General features: G+C 36.7%; 1 protein-coding gene and 1 pseudogene across 3 annotated transcripts in view; one reads left to right on the top strand and one right to left on the bottom strand.

The window, feature by feature from the left end:
* Positions 1-15,847, top strand: part of KLHL13 (kelch like family member 13) — a 195,880-nt gene that overhangs the window by 52,006 nt on the left and 128,027 nt on the right. The window lies entirely within an intron of this gene.
* LOC102282750 (uncharacterized protein NKAPD1 pseudogene) lies at positions 8,420-9,285 on the bottom strand (annotated as a pseudogene).

Below are 15,847 nucleotides of genomic sequence, written 5' to 3'. Positions count from 1 at the left end.
ATTTACTGATTTCTTTGCTGCACTTTGAACAGATGAAGTTCCTTCCAAACTGGTTCATTCTAGGCATTATATTGTAAGATACTGTAATTTTCATTTTATGTGTTAAAAAGGATTGTTTGGCTTTATATTCAGGTAATTTTGCTATAGATTGTGACATTTGCTATAGAAACATGACATTTTATGATCAGATATTATTGGAAAATAAGATTCTTTCTGCTTTACTGAAAGAAATGGTGCTATAATTTATCCTGTGAAAAAGTGGGAGAAGTCCCCAAATATTTTCAGTGGTTGTTCTGTGACCAGCATTCATTTAGGCACCTTGTAGTTCTTGATCCAGAAGAGATTCCTGGGTTTTAAATTCCAGTTTTGACATTGGACAAGTTATTTAAGATCTCTGGGTCTCAGGGTCCTCATTGATGAATTTCAGATAATTATGTCTGCCTTCCCAGGTATTGAGAATTGCTGGAAATGTACGTACTAGAGGAGAATACTTGACAATTACTTGGTTTTTATCTAGTCACAGAGCTAGAAATTGGTTGAGTGAGGACTTTGGACTTGTCCTGGAAGCAATGAGTATAGATCACTTATTGGAAGTGTCTTCTGATAAACAAATGCCAAAAATGAACATAGTCAGCATTCAAAAATGTATATGTATATATTGGGAGTAAAAATGGATCTTATGGGAAAAGTAAAGATTATAGGAAGAAGGGGAATACCAGAACTTACTTCTTTTCCTCTTTTTCCTTATTCCCTAATTGGCCAGTGTGCATTTTCTTCTAAGGATAATTTTGAATTTTGTTGGAATTTGATAAGAGTGTTGCTTTTCCTTAGAATTGTCAATTGTATTTTTGCACTGCCTTTTAGAGTCATCAATTTGGTTAATGGCACTACCATCCATCAATCACCCAAGATATAAAAACTTTACTGATAATTTGCACTCCTCTCATTCATCCAATTAGTTGATTAGATCTGTCCAGTCTTCTTCCTTATTACCACTATTTCGTTTCCAGACCTCCTTGTCATTCTCTTTACACCGTCATGACAGTCTGCAAGCTGGTCTTGCTGTTACTCTCTCCACTTCCCCACTGGTTTTCCACATTGTGGTTGGTGCTCCACAATTCATCTCGCCTGATGCTGACACCATCCTCACTATTTCCCAAGTGTTTGCACTTACCTCTTTTATGGTACACTTACCCTGATGTAGAAGGCACATGGAAAAGACAAGATGAGTGATTGATACTTCCCCGTTGTTTTCCAGCTTCCAAAATAATTTGCTGGTTCTTTACCACCTTCCAGAAATGCTCAGTGATCATTTTTAGCATGACTATGAACTGTTGCATTTAGACATATACGATGTGCTTCAGTCCTCATTATTACCCTTATTGATCCTCAAATGATCCCATATTTGGGCAATGGAGGCTTATTTATATTGGCTTCGAAGTCCTTTTGACATGGCCCTAGGAGTCTTTGATGGCTTCCTTACTTTTCAGTGTAAGATGCTCCAGGGTCCTCTTGTACATTTCTGCTCTAGACCCCATTATCAGCCATTTAGAAAATGGAGCCCTTGTTTCTTTCTTTGGAGGGGAATGTTATTTAGATATCACAATATAATTATTAGGAGTATTATTGCTACTAGATGGATCATTGTTTTAAAGCCTTTCTTGAATATATTAATACAATTATAATTTTTCTTTAGGATAAACTATATCATGAGTTCTTATTGATAATGACCATTCAAATTTAATTAACCTCAATGATAACTACATATGTATCCCCTTTTGACAAATACAGAGGTTCAGTGATATCTACATAATTATCATTTTGTTTATCCTACCATATATACGCAATAGCCTCAGAATAACAATACCAACACGCCCATCAACAATGTGATTATTGGAAGCCATTTACAATATGTGTGTGTGTGTGTGTGTGTGTGTGTGTGTGCACGCATGTCTGCACAGTTGTGCTTTGGAGCAGGGGTTTTTTTTTTTTTTTTTTTTTAAAGTATATCCCACTAGAAATCTACATTTAAGTTGTGTTTTAAAGTCACTTGAATTATAATTGCTGTTTATACAATTATACAACCAACAAGGATACACAGTTTGGGCCATTTATTTAATTTTACTTGTGATTTTAATACTGGTTTTTAAATGCAATTTTGAATTAGGTATATGATATTTACACAGTTCAAAATCTAGCCTACAAAAGAAGACATATTCAAAGAAGTCCAACTATTACCTTTCTCTCCTCATATACGTAGCCATCCCAATTCCTTTCTTAGGTAAACAATAGCATACTGTATACACTGATGATTTTTTGTTTTTGTTTTGCTTTGCTTAGAAATGTATTCTGAAGATAACTTTGCAGTAGTATATGGAGATATTCCTCATTCTGTTTTATAGCTACTTAGTACTCTATTATGTATACCTATAGTATTTTGGGCTTCCCACGTGGCTCAGTAGTAAAGAATCCACCTGCCAGTGCAGGAGACTAAGGAGACACAGGTTGGATCCTTGGGTCAGGAAGATCCCCCGGAAGAGGGCATGGCAACCCACTTCAGTACTCTTGCCTGGAGAATCCCGTGGACAGAGGAGCCTGGCAGGCTACAGTCCATGGGGTAACAGAGTCAGATACAACTTAGTGACTGAACAATGACATATATATATATATGTGTATATATATATGTGTGTGTGTGTATATATATATATATATATATATATATAAATGACATATGGAGAAGGCAATGGCACCTCACTCCTGTACTCTTGCCTGGAAAATCCCATGGACGGAGGAGCCTGGTAGGCTGCAGTCCATGGGGTTTCTAAAAGTCGGACACGACTGAGTGACTTCACTTTCACTTTTCACTTTCCTGCATTGGAGAAGGAAATGGCAACCCACTCCAGTGTTCTTGCCTGGAGAATCCCAGGGACGGGGAGCCTGGTGGGCTGCCGTCTTTGGGGTCACACAGAGTCGGACACGACTGAAGTGACTTAGCATAGCATAGCATAGCATAGCATAATGACATATATATATATATATATATGCATGTATATAATAATAAGATATTAAGTTGGATCTCTAAGACAGTGTCTACCTTAATGAAACTTAAAGACAACCAGCACAGTAATGAAAATGTGAAATACCTGGTAGTTAGTTAATGTCTATATGATTGGCCTTTTCGTGATGATATAGGTTATTGTAATAGCAGATGATTTGCTCAAGGTTTTATTCAATCCCCTCACTTGTAATTGGCTATAACTTACACCTCTGTGCTTCAGTGAGATGTTGTAAATATGACACAGGCTTAACAGAGTGAGCAGCAGTCTGAGATGGACATGAACTTACTAAAAACAACATACTTATATCGTCCCTTGCTGTATTTCCTCCTTAGAAGAAACATTTTTTAAAATACATTTTTCCCCTTTTTCTTTGTCCCATTTTTTTCCCCTCTCATAATTTCTAAGCACTTTGGTTAAAGCTCTTTTAAGTGAACTGTTTTATGTCCTTGAGAAAGCAAATAAAGGTTGAAATACAAGTGCCTCTGAGCTCTTGCCCAGGTGAGGGAGGGGAGGTTGGGCCTCTGTGCTGGGGGTGCCTGTGGTCTCTCAGCTGGACTGCTGGCCATCTTTCTGTATGAAGTCCAGAGGAAAGGAGGCTTTCATGCCTGGGTCCTGAACTTTGAAGGGAGATGGAAGGTCTAAATATAAGCCTTGGCATCCTGGATACTCGCAATTGAACTTTATTCTTTTCTCTTTTTAATACTAACCCAAACCAAAAGCTTACACCTGTCTTTTATCATTAGTAATACGAAATTCAGGAAAGAAGGGAGAAATATTTTAGTTGAAAATATTAGAAAGCATTGTGGGTTTCTGTAAGCAAATATGTAAACAATTGTAAAAGTTTTGTTTTCTAGTCTATTGGGGTAGATGGAGTAGTAGATGGAAATATTAAGTAATCAAAATATTTCACAGAGTGAATTCTTGTTGTTTCCAGTGATTTTTATTCACTCTTATTAAGAAATTCACAAAACTATAGTTCATAGGTCAGATTCAAAATCCACAGCCACCCTCACTGGCTATTTTCAGTTTCATGGTTTCCTCTACTAGCAATTATTTCCTCAAATTAGGGCTGCCAAATTTAGCAAATAAAAGTACAGGATGCTCAGATAATTTGAATTTCAGTTAAACAACAACTTTTTTTTTTGGTATAAAAGGAAGTTCCATGCAGTATTGTTGACGTTCATATACTAAAAATGTATCCACTGTTTGTCTAAAATTTGAGCTCAACTGGATGGTCCTATATTTTACCCAGCAACCCTCTACCAAATCAAGTATATTAGGAACCTGATTGAACAAGTCAGAAGCCTTTCAGTGATATTAATTGATGCCACTGTGCATTGACTTCTCTTGACTAGGGCTCTCTTCACTAATTGTCCTTTCAATTTTGCTTGCACTGCCCATGTCGTCACGAGTCAGTGGCTTGATATGAAACAAACCTCTATGCCATTTGTGCTAATTACTATGGTTACGTTTTTTAAATATCACAATTACTATTCAAATGTAACTATGAAAAGGAAGCTATTTCTAAGAAAAGAGAGTTGCATGTATTGGGTGATTCCTGAAATTTCAGGGGTCCGTTGAAATGCTTAAGATTTAAAAAGCTGTCAACCCTGTGTATGAGATAGCAAAAGAGACACCAATGTACAGAACAGTCTTATGGACTCTGTTGGAGAGGGAGAGGGTGGGAAGATTTGGGAGAATGGCATTGAAACATGTATAATATCATGTATGAAACGAGTTGCCAGTCCAGGTTCGATGCACGATACTGGATGCTTGGGGCTGGTGCACTGGGACGACCCAGAGGGATGGTATGGGGAGGGAGGTGGGAGGGGTGTTCAGGATTGGGAACACGTGTACACCTGTGGCAGATTCATTTTGATATTTGGCAAAACTAATACAATATTGTAAAGTTTAAAAATAAAATAAAAAACAAACAAACAAAAAAAGATTTAAAAAGCTGTCATTGGGTATGCAGTGCCTTGCTGAGCCATACTGGAGCTTGAGGAAATTAAAAAAATCAGTAATACTATCAGTAATACCGAGGCTGTCTTTATTTAAAGTACTTGTGTAATGTTCATCATGGGTTTTCTGTATTAATTTAGATTTTTTTAAAAGCAGATTTATTTAGCTTTAATTCACATACCATAGAATCCATTCACTTAAAATGTACAGTTCCAATTTATAATAGCCAAAGCATGGAGACAATGTAATTTTCCATTGATAGATGAATGGATAAAGAAGATGTGGTACATTTATACAGTGGGATATTACTCAGCCATGAAGAAGAAGAAAATAATGCCATTTACATTCCAGTGGTCATATATGGATGTGAGAGTTGGACTGTGAAGAAAGCTGAGCACTGAGGAATTGATGCTTTTGAACTGTGGTGTTGGAGAAGACTCTTGAGAGTCCCTTGGACTGTGAGGAGATCCAACCAGTCCATTCTGAAGATCAGTCCTGGGTGTTCTTTGGAAAGAATGATGCTAAAGCTGAAACTCCAGTACTTTGGCCACCTCATGCGAAGAGTTGACTCATTGGAAAAGACTCTGATGCTGGGAGGGATTGGGGGCAGGAGGAAAAGGGGACGACAGAGGATGAGATGGCTGGATGGCATCACCGACTCGATGGACATGAGTTTGAGTGAACTCTGGGAGTTGGTGATGGACAGGGAGGCCTGGTGTGCTGCAGTCCATGGGGTCTCAAAGAGGCAGTCATGACTGAGCAACTGAACTGAACTGAATGGACCTAGAGCTTATCATAGTAAGTGAAGTAAGGCAGATAAAGACAAATATTATACGTGGAACCTGAAAAAATGATACAAATGAGCTTATTTATGAAACAGGCTCACAAATGTATAAAACAAACTTATGGCTACCAAAAGGGAAAGGTGGGAGAGGTATGAATTAGTAGTTTTGGATTAGCAGATACAAACTATTATATAGGAAATAGATAACCAATGAGGTCCTACTGTTTAACACAGGGAACTATATTCAATACCTCATAATAAACTATAATGGAAAATAATCTGAAAAGGAATATATATATATGTATAATTGAATCACTTTGCTTTATACCTGAAACTAGCACATTGGGGATTTTTCTTTTTTCCAGAGTTTTCAAGCTTTTTACTCAGTGCATGAAGTGACAGCCAGGAAAAAACAAAGTCACTTGATCTGCCATAATGAAAAAAATTCATTTGTGTTCTGTCAGCCTTCCAGTGATATTTTGGTTTCTTAAGAATTAACATAGTAGGATCACAGTAGATAGTTAAAGGAAATAACAAGATCTCTGCTTGGTCCTTTAATCCAAAGGCAGACTAGGAAGAATTGGATATGTCCCTGAAAAACCCATTTCATTTTCAAACTGATTCAACCTAGTTTCAGGGAAATGAGCAAGTTTCAGATTAAGAAATGAGCAAGGAAGACAACATTTAAATGATTGTTGCTTGCTCTGAATCCTATTCAGCACACCACTAGACAACATGACTAGACAGCATGCTGCTGCTGCTGCTAAGTCGCTTCAGTCGTGTCCAACTCTGTGCGACCCCATAGACGGCAGCCCGCCAGGGTCCCCCGTTCCTGGGATTCTCCAGGCAAGAACACTGGAGTGGGCTGCCATTTCCTTCTCCAATGCATGAAAGTGAAAGTGAAGTCGCTCAGTCCTGTCCGACTCTTAGCGACCCCATGGACTGCAGCCTACCAGGCTCCTCCGTCCATGGGATTTTCCAGGCAAGAGTACTGGAGTGGGGTGCCATTGCCTTCTCCACTAGACAGCATGACTGTCTTAATTCTTCCTCATCTGGTTTAGGACTTAACCTATGACAACTAAATAAATAATTTTGAATACAAGTACATTTAGGCAGTAAGCAATGGAACTAGAAAACCTTTTGCTATCCAATGACCATGTTTAGGTATATACAGAGTGTAACCACAGACCCCGTCCAGCAGGGAAATTTGACAAAAAACCCTGTTTCTACCTGTAACAGCTGTCTGTGGATGTATCCTGAGTGGAAGGTGTTTGTTCTTATGTTCAATTCCTCGTTAAGTAAACTGGACGACGCGTGTGGGGCCCATATCCAGAAAGATCAAAGCACCAAGGCTAAAGACAAAAAAAGTCAAGTTGTGGCACCTACTGTATAAACAGAGCAACACAGTATTCCTTTATCATACCATTCTATATAGCACGAACACCAGTCTATCTCTTGACACCAGCCCTTGCCTTCCCCACATTTGACATTGCAGTTGGTATACCCAGGTCATTACTGGATTCAGCTTTCTGGGTCCTTTGTTGTTGTTCAGTTGCTAAATTGTGTCCAATTCTTTGTTACCCCATGGACTGTGGCATGCCAGGCTCCCTTTCCCTCCACTATCTTCCTGAGTTTGTTCAAATTCCTATCCATTGAATTGGTGATGCTGTCAAACCATCTCATCCTCTGCTGCCTGCCCTTCTTTTGCCTTCAATCTTCTCCAGCATCAGGATATTTTCTAATGAATTGGCTCTTCACATCAGGTGGCCAAAGTATTGGAGCTTCAAGTTCTGTATCAGTCCTTCCAGTAAATATTTAAGGTTGATTTCCTTTAGGATTGACTAATTTGATTTCCTTGCAGTCCAAGGGACTCTCGAGAGTCTTCTCCAGCATCACAATTTGAAAGCATCAATTCTTTGGCACTCAGCCTTCTTTATGGTCCAACTCTCACATCCATACATGACTACTGGAAAAACCATAGCTTTGAAAACCATTCAGACCTTTGTCAGCAAATTGGTGTCTCTGCTTTTTAATACACTGTCTAGGTTTGTCATAGCTTTACTTCTAAGGAACAAGCATCTTTTAATTTCATGGCTGCAGTCACCATCTGCAGTGATTTTGGAGCCCAAGAAAATAAAATCTGTCACTATTTCCATTGTTTCCCCATTTGTTTGCCATGAAGTGATGGGACTGGATGCCATGATCTTCATTTTTTGAATGTTGAGTTTTAAGCCAACTTTTTCACTCTCCTCTTTCACCCTCATCAAGAGGCTTTTTAGTTCCTCTTCACTTTCTGACATGAGAGTGCTATCATCTGCATATCTGGGTCCTTTAACTTGCTGCATATGCACTGTATTCTAAATGTGATTAATCACAAAAATAATCTCTTCAAGAAACCTTCATAGCAAAATAACAGATTTCCTATTACCAGTAAGAGGATCAAGTTTAATAGGCCAAAATAGAAGATGGGAAGTCCGACAGAACTCATGTAGATGGCACAGGAGGTCTCTGACCTCAGGCCCCCTGTGCTGAGCAATAACATCACTGGCAAACTCCAAGATGTAAGAACTATAAATATCCAGTCATGCAGGAAACAAGAATGTTTGTTTCTCATTTAGTCATCCTCTGAACCCTCAGCAGACCTTTCGTTTGTAGCCACTTTCCAATTTGTGCCTTTGTCCTCTCTTGTATTTCATTGTACAATGAATAGTGTGAATTGTAGGGATGTGGGCTTTTTTCTCTTTTTTCCTTTTGGTTTTCTTAGTGTCTCTTTCCTCACTTGCCACTGAACTGCTGGATGCAGAATCATCTGACTGGGATGTGTCACTTTCTGCCTCTAGGAATAAAGCAGATTTCTTGAGAGACTTTTCCTGGATTTTTTCTTCAGCTTCTGTGGTTGTCTCCTTTTCCTAGCACTAGAAGCCCCAGTTTCTTCTGAGATCTCACTTGAGGAATCAGCTGTTCTATCTGTGGTTTCCTTTTTGCTTTTCTTCTGGTTTTTGTGTGATTTTTTTTTCTTATTTCTTTGTGGGATTTCTTTGACTTTTTATGTTTGTGGGTAGATGATTTTACCTGGGGAGATGTTTTTTCCCCATTAGATAGCATGTACTATCTTGTTGATCACTGTCTGTTTCAGATTCCTGAGGGTGTAACTCTTTATAGCCACTGTGACCCCATCTGTCTGGTGTGTTAGCTTCATGATCATATAACTACTTGTTCCAGGATTTAGCCTTAACAAAATCATCACCCACTGCTCCATAAATTCCATTCTTTGACTTCCAATAGTCTCTTGACTTTCTCCATCCAAACCATCGTTAGGGGTCTGGCTTGAACTACGGGGCCGTGTTTTCCTTTTGGTCCCCCAGTAAGCATCTTCCATCTGCTTCTCCACTTCTCTAATTCCTCCTGTAACTTACTGTGAGCATCTGTGTGCCAGATAACGTTCCTTAAGAGAACTTGCCCCATGGAAACTTGGGACATTTTTCAATCCCTTGATCCTGAGGCAATCAGGCACTTGTTAGTGTGAGATAAGGAACCACTCCAGTACAAGATTTCCTCCCACTTGGGAAGCAGAGAGTCGGAGCTCAAAGGCAGCTCTACACCATGTGCCACAGCCTCATGTGGCAGGGATGGAGGGAGGAAGTGGTCTCTAACACGACATTTTGATTCAGCTGTACTTCAGTTAAAAAAAAAAAACATGTACGATTCCAGAATTTTTAGTAAATTCACAGATATGTGCAAATATTACCAATTTGGATATATTTTTATCACCAGAAAAATGAACACCTGCTCTTTAGATAACAGTCCTACCACCCACTATCTCCTTCAGCCCTAAGCAGTGACAAATCTACTTCCTATCTCTATGGTTAGCCTTATTCTGGACATTTTATATGAGTGGAGTCATACAATGTGTTACCTTATTTGACTGGCTTCTTTAAGTTAGTGTAATATATTCAGTGGTCATCCATGTTGTAGCATGAATCAGAGCTTCCTTCCTTTTTATGGCTAAATGATATTCCATTATATAAATATAACACATTTTGTTTATTCATTCACAAATTGATAGCCATGGGCGTTGTTTCCTACTTTCAGCTATTTTGAATAATGCTGCTATGAACATATATGTAAATGTTTTTGTTTGATAAGCTGTTTTCAAATCTTTTGGGTGGATTCCTAGGAGTGGATGTGCGAGTCATATGGTAATTCTATGTTCAACTTATTTTGGAACTACAAAACTATTCCACAGAAATTGCACCATTTTGCAAAAATTACCACTAATACTATACAAGGGTTCTAATTTCTCCATCCCCTAGTCAACATTCATTATTATCTGGTTTTGTTTTGTTTTCCATAATAGCCATCCTAATGGGTGGGAAGTAGTATCTCAATATGAATTTGATTTGCATTTTGCCTGTGATTAGTGATGTTGAGCATCTTTTCATGTACTTGTTGGTCATTTGTATATCTTCTCTGCAGAAATCTATTCATGATCTTTGTTCAATTCCTGATTGAATTTTTTATTGTTTATGAGTTGGAATTCTGTGTATTACTCCCTTGTCAGACATATATTTGCAAGTATTCCCCCCATCCTATAGGTTGTCTTTTCACTTTTCTTGACAATGTACTTTGGTACATAAAAGTTTTTAATTTTGATGAAGTTCAAATTATATTTTGTTTTGTTGTTTATGGTTTTGGTGTCGTAGTTAGGAATTGTTTGCCAAAACTGAGGACATAGGGAGTTACCTCTATGTTTTCTTCTATTTCATCATTCAGCCCTAACATTTAGCTTTTTGATCCATTTTAGTTATATTTGTATATGGTATGAAGTAAGGATCCAATTTCATTCTTTTGCATGTGACTATCCAATTGTGCATAGTACCATTTGTTAAAGAGACTGTCCTCTCCCTGTTGAATGATCTTAGCACTCTAATTGAAAAGCAGTTGACCAAAGATACATGGCTTTATTTCTGGACTATCAGTTCTGTTCTATTGATCCCTATGTCAGTTCTTATGCCACTACCAAACTGTGTTGATTACCATTGCTTGTTAGAAAGTTTTGAAATTAGGAAATTTGAGTCTTTCCACTTTGTTCTTGTTTTTCAATATTGTTTTGACTATGCTAAGTCCCTTGTAATTATATATGACTTTTAGAATCAGCTAGACAGTTTCTACAAGGAAGTCAGTTGAGATTCTGATAGGCTCTATGTTAAATCTTCAGATCAGTTTGGGGAGCATTGCCATCTTAACATTATTAATTGAATCCATGAACATAGGATATTTACCCATTTATTTAGATCTTATTTTTCAGCAATGTTTTGTATTTTTCACAGTACAACTTTTGTGCTGCTTTTGTTAAATTTATTCCAAAGTGTTCTTTCCTTTTGTGTGCTATTATTAATGAATTTTTAAAATTCCATTTTATATTTTTTATTGCAACTATAGAAGTAGAACTGATCTCTACATATTGAAATTGTATCCTGTAACCTTAGTGAACTCATTTATTAATTCTAACAGTCTTTTTACCCAGTTCCTTAGGATTTCCTATGTGTAAGTTCATGTCATCTGCTAATAGAGAAAGTTTCATTGCCTCCTTTCCAATCTGATGCCTTTTATTATTTTTTTCTTGACTGTTTGCCCTGGCTACTATTTTGAGCACATTATTGAATAAAGATATTGAGAGCAGTTACCCTTGTTTTGTTCTTGATTGTGCAGGACAGGCATCCAATCTTTCATCTTTAAGTATTGTATTAAATTAGCATTTATCTTGATTACTGAGTTTTGGGGAACCCCTAAAAAATTTCAGCCTGAGATGTCACTCAATTCACTTCAGTCCTGGACCTGCACTTTAAAAAGATTTGAAGAAAATTATAAAAACTCCTAAGGATTCTACTGTACAAGTGGCTTTTTCTTCTCTTCCTGTTTTGAAGAAGACATCTATAAATCACAGTTCATGCATTCATTGTTTTGAGTGAGGTTAACTTGTGGAAAAAGATCCAGTTAACAGGCTTATATACAAAGAAAAAGCCTAGTCTCTAGATCAAATGATAAGGGAAGTCACAAATTATTCCTATTTTAACTTTTTTGATTACTCAACAAACCTCAGGCCTGTATATATCCCATAATATGACTTATACTATCTATATGAAAGATTGTGTAAAGTATAGAGTTACCTACACTTCCCTTACTGTCTTCTTTAATTCTGTTAAGTTTGCTAAACTCGTTAGGGTCTCAGGAAAACTTATTATCTTTATCCAGACCTGCATGTTCTGTGTACTCCATTGAATCCCTTGCACAGTGTAAGTTGAATGACCTAATTAATAAAGTGGAGATTTATTTTGGAAAGGTTTTTGTCTGGAATGTTGGCTTTCTATGGAGCTCTGATTAGTGAATTGTCATTTAAAGGTTTTTAACATATTTGAAAGTCACTCACTAAAAAAAGATAAAACTCTAGTAAATGGACTGTACTAATTGTGATCAGGCCAGATGTTTGTTGTTTTCATTGAATTGACTCATGCTGATTATGACTGAATGGTGTGTTAACAGTATTCTATCTTTTTAAAAGGAAATTCTTTGTATTTTTAATTTAATGTTGAAGAATATAATAAACTTTTAGAAGACAGATTACAATTAAATGTATTTTTTGCTAAGATTGATTAGATTATGGTTATTAGATTATTAGATTATAACTTACAGTGGATTTTAGTTAAAGAGTTCTTAATATAATTAATTAGCTGATCATGTGGGTAGAATTCAATACATTCTTCTTGGTCAGAATAACAAATATTATACAACATAAATATTATGTAATATATGAGTGGGCTTTTAAAAATCTGTTTACATTTTTCAAAATTTTCATGTAAATATTTTGTCCAAAATATAGTCAAAGGATAAGCATCTTCTATTCATATTGACCTAAATCATTGGGGGAATAATTGACACTTTTTAAAGAAATCAGTGGTAAAATGCTGATTTTACCACTAGGAAAGAAATACTTTAATTTCTTTTGCTATTGTTTAGGTTTTGCTTAGTATTTACAGCATGGACTTCAGATTTCAGCTATAAATTGATTTGAAAACTAGTATCTTTAAGCTTAAAGGCCTCCAGTGCAAAGACAATAAAATGATTTATTCTTTATTTTTATAATACTAGAAAAATGTAATAAAAACACTGCATTGCATCTGGATTTTTCAAGTCACTTGGAGCTTGATTATTCCATTATATTGGAGACAAAAGCATTTTTGTTTTAAGATAGCTTATGAATCTCATTTTGCTTGGATAAACAGCTTTCTGGTAAGGTAATTACTGTAATATAAAAGCACTTAAGAATTTTACCCTTTGGAACATGAAAGACAAATTCAATTTTGGCCAGTTAGCATGGGGATGGGAAAAAACAACCTTCACCTCCTTTCTTAAACTAACCCTAAACTGGAAGCTTTAATAATGAACCCACTTAATTGCCTTCTCCAGTAAAATGTATAATAAATTTTTGTTTATCTTTGATTTTTTTCTGTAAAGATTTCATTTAAAATGTTTTTGTAAGTTTTTTTCTTCTTCATTGTCTTGCTCCCTCTCTTTTCTTTAAAATTGAGTTATAATTGACATATAACATCATTAATTTCAGTTACACAGCATAATGAATCGATATTTATGTATAGTTTGAAATGATCACTTGAGGAAGTCTAGTTAGCATCTCGGAGAAGGCAATGGCACCCCACTCCAGTACTCTTGCCTGGAAAATCCCATGGACGGAGGAGCCTGGTAGGCTGCAGTCCATGGGGTCGCTAGGAGTCGGACACGACTGAGTGACTTCACTTTCAGTTTTCACTTTCATGCATTGGAGAAGGAAATGGCAACCCACTCCAGTGTTCTTGCCTGGAGAATCCCAGGGACGGGGGAGCCTGCCATCTATGGGGTCGCACAGAGTCGGACACGACTGAAGCGACTTAGCAGCAGCAGTTAGCATCTATCACTGTACATCATTACAGCTCTTTATTCTTGTGATGGGAACTTTTAAGATTTACTCTTAACAAATTTAAAATGCAGTACAGTATCATTAAGTATAGTTACCATGTTGTACATTACTTTGTCACTTTCTTTAAATTAAAAATATGTCTCTTGGAAACCAAAAAATATATTTTTATTGTACCAAGGATTTTTATAAATTTTATTGAAATATAGTTGATTTATAATGTGTTAGTTTCAGATGTACAGCAAAGTGATTCACATATAACATATATTCTTTTGAAAATTCTTTTTGTTATACATTACTACAAGATACTGAGTAGAATTCCCTATGCTATACAGTAGATCCTTGTTGATTATCTATTTTATATATAGTAATATGTATATTTTAATCCCAAACTCCTAAATTATCCCTCTCCCAACTTTTCCCCTTTGATAGCCATGTTTGTTTTCTGTGTCTGTGAGTCTCTTTCTGTTTTGTATATAAGTTCATTAGTACCATTTTTTAAGATGTATAAGCAATATCATAATTCTGCTTGGCTTTCTCTGTCATACTTAATATGATAATCTCTAAGTCCATCCATGTTGCTGCATTATTTCATTCTTTTTAATGACTAAGTGATGTTCCATTGTATATATGTACCACATCTTCTTTATCCATTCCTCTGTTGATGGACATTTTAGCTGCTTCTGTGTCTTGGCTGTTGTAAGTAGTGCTGCAGTGAACATTGGGGTGTATGTACCTTTTCAAATTATAGTTTTGTCTGGATATATGCCCATGAGTAGGGTAGCTGGGTCCTATGGTAATTCTATTTTTAGATTCTTAAGAAACTTCCATACTGTTCTCCATGGTGGTTGTACCAGTTTACATTCTCACCAACAGTATATGAGGGTCCCCTTTTTGCCACACCCTCTCCAGCATTTGTTATTTGTAGACTTTTTGATGATGGCCATTCTGACTGGTGTGTGGTGATACCTCATTATAGTTTTGACTTGCATTTCTCTAGTAAATAGCAATGTTGAACATTTTTTCATGTACCCTTTGGCCATCTGTATGTCTTCTTTAGAGAAATATCTATTTAGATCTTCCCATTTTTTGATTGGGTTGTTTGGTTTTTTATATTGAGCTATAAATGAGCTGTTTATGTATTTTGGAAATTAATCTCTTGTCAGTCACATCATTTGCAAGTACTTTCTCCCATTCTGTATGTTGTCTTTTCATTTTGTTTATGGTTTCTGTTACTTTGTAATTTTCTTGTTTGTATAAGTGAAGATACAGGATTCTTCATGGTTTTAGTAGGATCTGAACACTGTCTTACTATCTTTTGAATGTAAAAATGTGGAAAAATATTATGGAGATTTCTCAAAAAATAAAAATAGAGCTGCCATATGATCCAGCAGTTCCACTCCTAGGTATATATCTGAAGAAAAAAAGAAAACATTAAGTTGAAAAGATACATGCACCCCAGTGTTCATAACAGCATTATTTATAACAGCCAAGATATGGAAACAACCTAAGTGTCCATCAACAGATGAACTGATAAAAAGATGTGACACACTGGAATACTACTTAGGCATTAAAAATGAAAGTTTTGCCATTTGCAGCAGCATGAATGGACTTGGAGTATATTATGCTTAGTGAAATAAGTCAGACAGAAAGACAATTACTGTATGTTATCACTTATATGTAGAATCTAAAAAATAAAACAAGCTAGTGAATATAACAAAAATGAGACATACTTGTAGATATAAAGAGCAAAATAGTGGTTATCAGTGAGGAGAGGGAACTAAGTAGGGGAACTGCTAAGTCGCTTCAGTCGTGTCCAACTCTGTGTGACCCCATAGACGGCAGCCCACCAGGCTCCCCCATCCCTGGGATTCTCCAGGCAAGAACACTGGAGTGGGTTGCCATTTCCTTCTCCAATGCGTGAAAGTGAAAAGTGAAAGTGAAGTCTCTCAGTTGTGTCCGACTCTTAGCGACCCCATGGACTGCAGCCCACCAGGCTCCTCCATCCATGGGGTTTTCCAGGCAAAGTACTGGAGTGGGTGCCATTGCCTTCTCCGAAGTAGGGGAAAGATA

This window comes from Bos mutus, chromosome X (assembly GCF_027580195.1).
Source record: "Bos mutus isolate GX-2022 chromosome X, NWIPB_WYAK_1.1, whole genome shotgun sequence".
In the NCBI taxonomy this organism is placed as follows: Eukaryota; Metazoa; Chordata; class Mammalia; order Artiodactyla; family Bovidae; genus Bos; species Bos mutus.
This window is presented reverse-complemented; position numbering and strand designations above follow the sequence as displayed.